Raw genomic sequence first — 10,165 nt, forward strand, 5'->3', positions numbered from 1 at the left:
ATTATGTTAAAATCATCAGACACAGAAGGAAAGGTATTGTCCATTTTCTATCATTTATAGAGTATAGAATGAAATACCAGTGAATGCTCATAACGTGTAATATGCATCATATTTTGCATACTTGAAATCTTCTATCAGTTCAATGGTGATTTCTACAACATGTAATGAATTTAATTGAAATTATGTTCATCAGCCATTTCATGTAAATGTTACAGGAGGGCTATTCCATTTTATAATTTATTCAAATAACATGTGATAAATTCTCAGCCATATTCACAGTGTGTACATTACTCCTTGTGGCATGCACCTCTAAATATCTTTGAAAGAATAATTAAACTTTGCATTTAAATTAATGAATTTTATTGTGTTTAATTTACATATAGCACTGGGGTTTAAATGGTATAAGATATTTTCCTAGCATATTTATATAAATATGTGGTATAAATTTAAGCAGGAGGTGAACAGGGTGAATGAGTGCATTTGGGGGTCACTCTAGTGTGAAGTAAAAGTGGGACAATGATGACAAAGCCTGTTTCCTGCGGTGAAAGAGGACAGTGTTAGAGACCTGAGGAGACCACAGTTCAATGAAACCACTGTCTTAGTTCCACTGCAGAGACTTGATTTGAAAAACAAATCCCAGAAGTATAGAGAAGCACATGCAAAGATGGCCACACATCCACTCTTGGATACTGATCTCATCAGTGTCAAGATTTCAGCAGCCACCAGCAGAGGGGAAGGAATGAGACAATTGTCATTGGTCAGCTGTACAGAAGTTTCCACATTATAACAACTCAGTTACAGCCAAAAATGAAGTGATGGAAACATAGTAAGTTCCTGCAGTTGTAGGTCAAATTTTGTCTGAGCAAGAGTAACAAATAAATGAAGTTGAAGAGAAGAGACTGACTGATGTGCTGATTGTCCTTGTTTTATCAGAATCTTCATCCTTCTAATGAATATCTAATAGTGAACATTCACCTTCAACCCCCTTGACACTGGGTTTGTCGTCAGGCTTTATTATTGTGAGGAGTGACTGCCATTTCTAACTTCTTCCATCAGGTTACTAGTAAAAAGCACAACTTAGTTCTTACAGATACAATAGAACAGTTGGTACAAAGTCCTAGGAAACACATAAATGTCTAGGAAGGAACAAGAGCTCTGAGTGCCACTCTCTGTTTGCAGGAAAAGATGACTAAAGGAGGAGATGAGGATGGTGCTGAGAAGATGAGCAAGAGTCTGGTCAGGACTGGTTGGCAAGACTTTTTATTTGTAACAAAGAGGCAAAGGACATTGTTATCTGGTGAGTGGAATGCAGAACCTTTCACAGGAGACTTCAGCATCTTCAAGGAGGGATTCAGGAAGAAAGAGAGCAGCTACATGGGCATTCTGCTGAGCATGGCTTCCTCCTGCAACACTTGTCTGAAGTCTTCCTCACCAGGTCAGCAACAGCCACCAGACTGTTGGCTACTGCCACAGCTGCCACCACCACTGCTGCCACAGCATCCACTGCTGCTGCCACTGCTGCCACAGCAGCCACTGCTGCCACTGCTGCCACAGCATCCAGAGCTCTGGTGTCTGTGTCGGAGAGATCTGCGGGGCCTGTGATGGCTCAGGCAGCAGCCACCACCCCCAGAGCTGCAGCAGCCCCCAGAACTGGAGCCACAGCCTCCCCCAGAGCTGGAACCACAGCAGCCCCCAGAACCCAGGCTACAGCAGGAAGACACAGGGGGGCACTTAGGAGGACACTTGGGGGGACACTTTGGTGTCTGGCACTTGGGAGGGCACTTGGGGGCACACTTGGGAGGGGGCTGGCACTGTTGCTGGCTCTGCTGGCAGGACATCTTGGCCTGTGGGCGTTCAGAAGCTGCAAGACAATCACACACATGTCAGAATCACTCACATGTCAGATGCCAGACACCACTGTGGCCACCTGGCTCATCTTGACCACCCCGAAATTTCCCCGATAATCAAGGAAACATCTTTTATACTGTCATACCATGTTCATCATAAATTTAGAAACTTAGAAATCCATGCCAGTGCAATATTGTCACCTGGTATCCAGCTACACTGAATGAATATCTAGTGACATTTTAAAACATCTGTTGGTCTTAGTCCTTCTGCATGTGCCAGTACATGGATTATTTCAGAGAAAAAGTGGTTGTAATGGGAAAGAGTAACCATTACCTGAAGCTGTCTTTCGTTTAAGGTCAGTATTCCAAAGCAACTTCTATGTCACTGAGGGAGTAAGCTGAGCCCCTGACAGAAAAATATGTAAGCCCTCTGAAGGCTGCCTTGGAACAGTAGGGCCTGTTGTGAGTTCAGAGTTCAGAGGTATCCAAATCATCACCTCCTCAGGCTAAGGGTGACAAGGTCAGTGTCAGCCTGGTGGTGTCCTGTTCATCAGAGGGGCGTGTGAACAGATCTCAGAACCAGGAATCTCTTTCTTTCCACAGTCAAAGGAAGAGACTGGTGTTCATTCCTGACTGGAAGTCTTCTTAGGAAATGAGGAGAAACAACTCCTCCCTGAAACCTGTCCAGATGCATATACTTCTCATTGCTCACTCTCTTTCCTTGAAGTTTCCTAAACACTGAAGGTAATATGTACTCTCCAGAGCCAGAATGTCCCAAGCATTCGATTGTCAATCAGAACTGTGGCTTCTGTATGTCCATGTTGTCATTGCCTCACCCCTCACTCTTCACCACATTTAATGATCTACCAATATGTGCTCTAGGCAGAGAGACCCTTCCCAGTCCCCTCTCCAGATCTAGACTAGCAACCCCTCTGGAAAAGTCTCTGCTCTTGCCTCCCATGCACACTTACCAAGGTGATAGGCAGCTCAGGATCTGTGGGTATCTCTGGAGGTGAGTGGATGGAGATGCCCTGTGCTTCAGCCCTTTTATTTTGATCCTGGGCTCTGCCTCAGCCTGTCAGACAGTGTCTGGACAGGGGAGGCCCTGCCTCCTGACACCACATGGTCACGTGACAGGTAATGAACACGTGTTCCTCACCAGCCTCCGTGAGGCCAAGCATGCTGCATGTATCTTAGACCACGACTTATGCATGAAGGGAGGAAGTGGATTCCTGGATCCTTAACCCTGGCATACCTGCAGAGTACCTGAAAGGGAACCAATCATTTCTCCATCTTTTTTAATTTCTATTCCTTCTTAATGTGATACATGCAGCATGTGGCCCATATTGAGCTAGTATAACCTTGAATTTCTTCCATGTTTGCTTCAATCTGCATTTTCTCAACTGTGCCTATGTAAGACCTGTTTAAACATCTATACCAGTAAAATCCTGCATGAGAGATCTGGGACAACAACAAGATATGTTGAGGTGTGTTTCTGAATGTCTGTTTGGACTGTGTCATTTCCCAGTTTTACTAAGACAATACAATATTAAGGATAATGTAAGACTGTTATGAAAATAAAACCACATCAACTGATCACATAGATTATTCATGTAAGACACCTGTGCAAACTGCTAAATACAGAGTGAGGATGCTTTTCTTTAATCACAGTACTTTAGAGAAGGTTCATCAGTGAACAATGCATGCTGTTTTTATAGAGAATTTCAGTTTAGTTTTAGCACCTAAGTGGGGCAGCTCACAACCACCTTCAGAGAACCTAACACCCTGTTCTTACCTCCAAAGTTATATGTAGTAATGTACACAAATACACACAGAGACATGCACGGATACACACAGATATTCAACCACACACACAATTTAAGATAAAACTATAATCTTTAAAAGTAGCAACTGAAAGAAGATAAAGTGGTTCAGTAAACTAAATGTATGAAAATGTCCCAAGGAAGCCCAATATTTGTCAAAATTTGTATGCATTAATAATTACACACAGTTGGTTGTGTCCCAAGAGAGTGGATATCCTTATTTTATCTGTTTCTTTACATTTGTCTCAGTACATTTTTTATATCATATATTTCATGAATTTTCATGTAATTCTTATTCAGGAATATGCCACCTTTTCTTTACTGTTTCAATATTGCTGGATATTCTGTACAAGCCAGTACATCTCTTTCATGAAAATGGCATGCTATTGGTAGTGAGGTCAGATGGCACATTAGTAAGGAGAAAATCAAGAAAAAGGTTCATGTGAAGTCAAGGGAATGATATATTTCACCTATAAAATCAAAGGAACAGAGTCAGTCTACTCCTACATGTGCCACAAAGGGCTAATGGGCTATATCTCTGACTGAAGAAGGCAGGTTATTTAAAATAGAATCACTCCTTAGTAATTCAGAAAAAATGTGTTTCTGTGGTCATTAGACCTCTGTTCTCTCTGTATGCCTGATTTTCATTTATATTCTACATGTTTATAGAATATATATGAACTTATTATTTAGAAATTTTTCTCTCTTTCAGATTTAGTAGAAGTAGTTGTGATTTATCATAGATGGATATGGTTGTAAAGAGTCATGATGTAAGATTGCCCTAAATCTAAAAAGATCAGTGAGAAGAGGCAAAGAAATGCACAAACTAAATTGGCAAAATCTCTTCCCCTTAGATGCTGGTGGGCTCTGGAATTTCCAAGCCCTGGGAATAGCATGAGCTTGGGACACAAGAGCATGGGGAGCACTAAGAAAATAAGGTAAACAGATGTATTTATGATTGTATAGAGAGTGTCTTCATATAGCAAGATGCATACATCCCTGTCTTCTGTCATATGTTTTCATTTATCTATCACTTGACTCCATGTCTTTTAAAAATACATCTAATATTTACACATACCCAAAGTTATAATTCAATATGGCCCCTAAATCCCATTGATCTTTCATTTACTATGCTTCAGCATCAGATCCATACACTCCCAATGATACCTACCACAAAGTCATTAGCAAAGACTTATTCAGGAATGTATACCACTTAACAGAAGTAGAAATTCATATGACACACATCCTTTTAGCTACTTTGCCTGAAGCATTTCCCACCTGCTCTCAAATTTGTTCATAGATGAACGGTGCTATTTTCTTTTTTTTTTTTTTGATTATGATTTTCTCTAAATTACATGTTACAAACTTTAGCTGCTATGATAATGCAGCTGAGGTCCACATTATTTTTCCTTTAATCTGTGATGTTTAATGTAGTCATAAGGAATTCCTTAACAACCTGTCTTAGAATTTTTGTTTCTCATCAGTAGTTGAGCACAATCATCCTGTAGCTATGTAGTGATGTCTAAGCCTTCCACTGGAATCTTCATTGATGTGCAAGCTTAGAAACAGATACTCCTAAGGACTTGGCTCATCCTAATGGAACCTGAACTCTGAGGCACACTGAGGTAAGTGTGTCCATGTGACCTTGAGAAATCTTTCACTGTCTCATATTCTTTGATTTTAGTCTCCTCCTCAGTTGTTCCAAAAAGTTTAGCAACAGGGTGAGGTCAGAACCTGATCCCTGATTTCCACAATGGTAGGTATGCATGGCTCAGCTTAGGACTTCTAGGATGATGTGGCTGTGATGTCAGCTACTCCACACTTCTGCCCTTTTACAGGGCAACACCTCAGCTGAGCACCTGTGCATGGTTGTGTATGAGTAACATGCTCGCTGGGAGAAGACTAGAGTCAGCCTTGACTGTGAGCTCTGGAGACTTAGGCTGCAAGACAATATGAATATTTTGACCAAAAGCTGTTGACATTCTAAGGATTTCAGTTGTCAGATATTTCTCTTTTATAAGGCCATATTTTCCTTTCCTGGAATATAAGAGAACACTGAGAACTCTAAATAGAAGTAATTCAAATTAAAAAAAATGTTTTTTCTGCACCCTGGTGGCCAAATCAAGAAAATTCAATGTTGCTTTTGAGATGTTCATTTGTCTATCTGTTTAACAATTGCACATGACCTATATACTCTCAAAGTACAAAGTCTATAAATCACTTTATTTTAATTAACATCTTATTAAATAATACTATTTGATTGTTAGTAGTATAATTTTACTATATAGGTGACATGGAGTAAAACCATTCAAAACTCTCATTATTTTAAACTCTTTTAAAAAGAATTCTTCAAAAAATAATAAAACATATTACACAAGTTTTTCCCATCTCTATCTCTCTCCCTCTATGTGTGAATGTGTTTATGCATATGTGTGTATGTATGCATGATTTTATCTGTAACCCAGATGTCAACTTTGAATGATTTCTTCCATATTCTACTTTTATCAATAGGTAGTTCATAAAGACTAAAAATAAACAATGAACTTCGAAAGAAAAACTTCACCCTAGGTCAAGTAGATTCAATACACATGGAAAAAACTTCACAATTACCAGAAGCAAAGTGTTTTTCATCCTCTGTAGCTATGAGAACTCTCTTAAAAATAGATCACATTTGACCATAAAAATTCTTAACAAATATGAAAGCATTAAAATAATTTTCCCTTATCAGACTAGAAATCATTAGTAATGACAAATGAGGAAACATATGAAAGCAATTGAGACTAAACAATAAACTCTTGAATGACTAGTGTGTGATAGAATAATTCAAGAAGGAAATTGTTTAAATTACTAAAGTCTAATACGGATACCACAAAGGCAGTGTATGTCTTACCTTTCATTTTAATTGAGAATAATATTTTTAACAGAATATATTCTGATCAGGTTTTTTCCTCCTTCATATACTCCCAGATACTCTTCATCTCCTCACTCTTCCAGTTCTATGATTTTTTTCTCTCTCTCTTTAGAAATGAAACAGGCAAACAAATGTGAATAAACTAAGTAAACATATTGAAAAAAGAAAAAACACTAGAATTGCATGTACATGCAGAGACACCAACATTTACACAAATGCAGAACTCATATAAACTGATAATTGGAAACCATAATGTATAAACAAAAGACCACTGAGGTTTTAAAAAAAGCCTGACTACAGCATTGTGAGATAAAAATTTTCCAAAAATACCATTGATTTCGTTGATAATTATCTACTGCTGGGCATGAGGCCTGCCCTTAAGTGTGGCTTGCATATACAGTGATACTCCATGGAAGAAAACCAATTTTTCCTTTGCTGGCAGTTGATGCTTAGAGATGAATCCTGGGAGAAGGATGGGGGCTAGGCCTGCTGGATCCAAAGGGAAGTGCTGGACAATGTGCTGAACCGGAGAACAATGACAAGGTAGAATAATTTTTATTGGGTGAACAAAAGCCTATATCCAGCATTCCTTGGGAATCAGATAAAGCACATTTCTGTTTACCAGACACCTTATTTAATCAGCTATCAAAGGTCAGCTACTTCAAGGCAAGGGCATCTAGTGCCTGGCCAATCCACACAACACACTCATATTTCCTTCTTGCTTCACAAAGATCTATATTCTGCTGTCCCTGGGGTTTGCAGATTGCAGAGACTGCTACACTCTAGACCAGTCAGTCCTCACACTTTATCATAACAACAATTATTTTGTGCCATTGACAATGTTTAATGCAGTGCATCACAACTGATCAAAGTGTAGAGAACAAGTATCAGTGTATTGACCAGCCAACAATGAAGCATCTATGTCACATCCCTCCCATGACACATGGACCATTGCAGAGGAGATTTTGAAAAGATTGTAAGAGTCAGAAGTGAGGTGAGACCAAAGCAAAAGAGGATTGGTTCACTCATAAAAATCACAGCAGCTGTGGTTGCCTACAAATTGAATATATATGAATAATTGATGGCTTCTGATATAATAGACTCAGTTTTCTATAAGTATGTGGCCACTCCTAGGCTGGCCTTGCTCCAGAGGAGGTCTCCACACTCAAGTGTTTTTGGACATCACAGATGGGACTTTCTTGGTTATAAAATCAAAACCAAGAAGAGAACTTGAATTGGGAAGAAGACAAGGAAGTGTATCTTACAGGTCTTATTACGAGGAAAAGGGGTGAATATTGTCAAACTACAGGACATTGTGTTAGAAAATTAATGAATTAATAAATATGTTCTTAAAGGTTTACAATGGTGATTGGTATGATTTCATAGATATTAGAATGGCTGAGTAATTACTAATCAGTAAATGCAATAAAGGATTATTAATAGACTTATGGACAGGAATGTGATAACCATCTCCATTGGTTCCAAAATGGCATACAGAAAAATCAAACATCATTCATGATTAGAGCCCTGAAGAAACTAAAAATAGAAAAGATGTATCAAACATGACCTAAATGGAGTGAACATAAAACTACTTCCATTATAATTGGTACCAAGACAAGGGTGTCCATTTTGTGCATTCTTAAAATCTTAGCGAGAGCTCTGTGAGAGAAAGACAGAATAGGAGTGCAAACAGAAAAGGAAGAAGACAAATTATCTGTGTTTGCAGACAGTAGTATCCTAAAAATTAAGCACCCTAAAATTCTACCAGAAAAAAATCTTAGATACAATGTTGAGCAAAGTGGAGGGCTACAAAATCAATATTTCAAGTTAAGTGGCATTTTTGTAGGCCAACACTGAAAGTACTAAAGAAAAATAAACAAATAACAGGAAAATGTCCCATTAACGGTAGCATTTATAAAAAAGAAAACTATGGAATAAATAGGAGCAAAGAGGTAAGTGTTCCAAAATGAAAACTGTATAAAATTGAAGAAACAAATTTGAAAAAAACAAAAGATGAGATCTCCCATTCTCATAAATCGGTAGATTTAATATTTTAAAAATAACTGCATTACAGAGAGCAATCGCCAAATTCCATTCAACCCTTATCAAATACAATAAAATATGAATTTTTTTTGAAATAGAAAAATGTGCATGGTATTTAAAAGAACACACACCAGCAAGATAATAATGAAATACAGAAAAGAAATGTCAGAAGCATCAAAATATCTACTAAAATTATATTTCAGAACAAAATTTTTATATTAAATTGCAAAGACTACTGTGTACTGCCAGAAAATAGATGTGTATACCAGTAAATTAGACTTCGGGACCCAGAGATAAACCTACACAGATACAGCCATAAGGTCTTTGATGAAAGTGTCACTAATACACATTGAATAAGAGTGCGCCCCTTCAGTAAATAGTGCTGAGAGTGCTGAATATCCTCATAGACAAGAAACAACTAGATCCATTCACTTACCCTCCCCAAAATCAGCTCAAATGAGTGAGAGTCCCAAATCTAAGTCTAACAATTACTCCAGATCATCAAGGAGAAAAGACTTCAGGTTATAGAAAGCTGCAAGGACTTTTGAAAATAATCTTCATTTTTGGGAAAGTGAATTATGAACATATACATGACCTTAAAAAGAGCATATCCTGTGCCTCTCCATGGGAGGACTTGCCTTCTTGTTATGGGGGTAGGGAGTGAGCCTTGGGTTCCGGGGAGAGGCTGGGAAGATGGGAGAAGATAAGAGGGGGATCTTTGATTGGTGTGTAAAATGAATGAAAAAATTTCTTAATTAAAAAAAAAGAAAAGTGCATACTCAAAAAGTTACGAATCAGTAAACAGACAGCTTATAGGAAGAGCGAAAAATGTGGAAAACTATACATTTGTTGGGGAATTAATACCTAGAAGATATAAAGAATTAAAATATTACCAGAAAAATCATACAATTAATAAGAAAAATGAAACAAACAGCCAGTGATCAAAAGAGAAATGTCCAGCAATATATGGAAAATATTTTTATTAGCTATCAGAGTGATGGAAATGAAACTGATTCTGAGATTCAGCTCACAGCAGACATTGTGGCCACCATCACAAACACCTGTGGCAAATAATGCTGGTGAGGATGTTAGAGAAAAGGAAGCTCAAAACTAAAACTAGAATTACCTTGGGATCTGGTTTCAACAATTCCAGGTGCATGCCCAAAGTCATCAAAGTCAGAATCCCACAGAGACCCCTACAGACTGACATGTGTCACTGCATTGTTGATAACTCTCACTATATAGAACCAACCTAGATGACCATCACATGTGGACAAAGAAATGTGGTGTGCATGATCAATGGAATTGTATTCATTTAAAAAAATTAGTTAAGTCCTTTGCAGGAGAATAAATGGACTCAGCTATCAGGTCAAGTTAAAAATTTAGACACAGAAACACAAATATTGCACATTTTCTATCACATATGAAGTTTAGAGTAAAATAGATGAGCATATGCATAAATATGCAATATGCATTATGCTTTTCTAACATAAAATTTTCAACCAGTTTAGTGGTGTTTTCTATCACATAAAATTTAATTT

This window comes from Peromyscus eremicus, chromosome 6, assembly GCF_949786415.1.
Source record: "Peromyscus eremicus chromosome 6, PerEre_H2_v1, whole genome shotgun sequence".
In the NCBI taxonomy this organism is placed as follows: Eukaryota; Metazoa; Chordata; class Mammalia; order Rodentia; family Cricetidae; genus Peromyscus; species Peromyscus eremicus.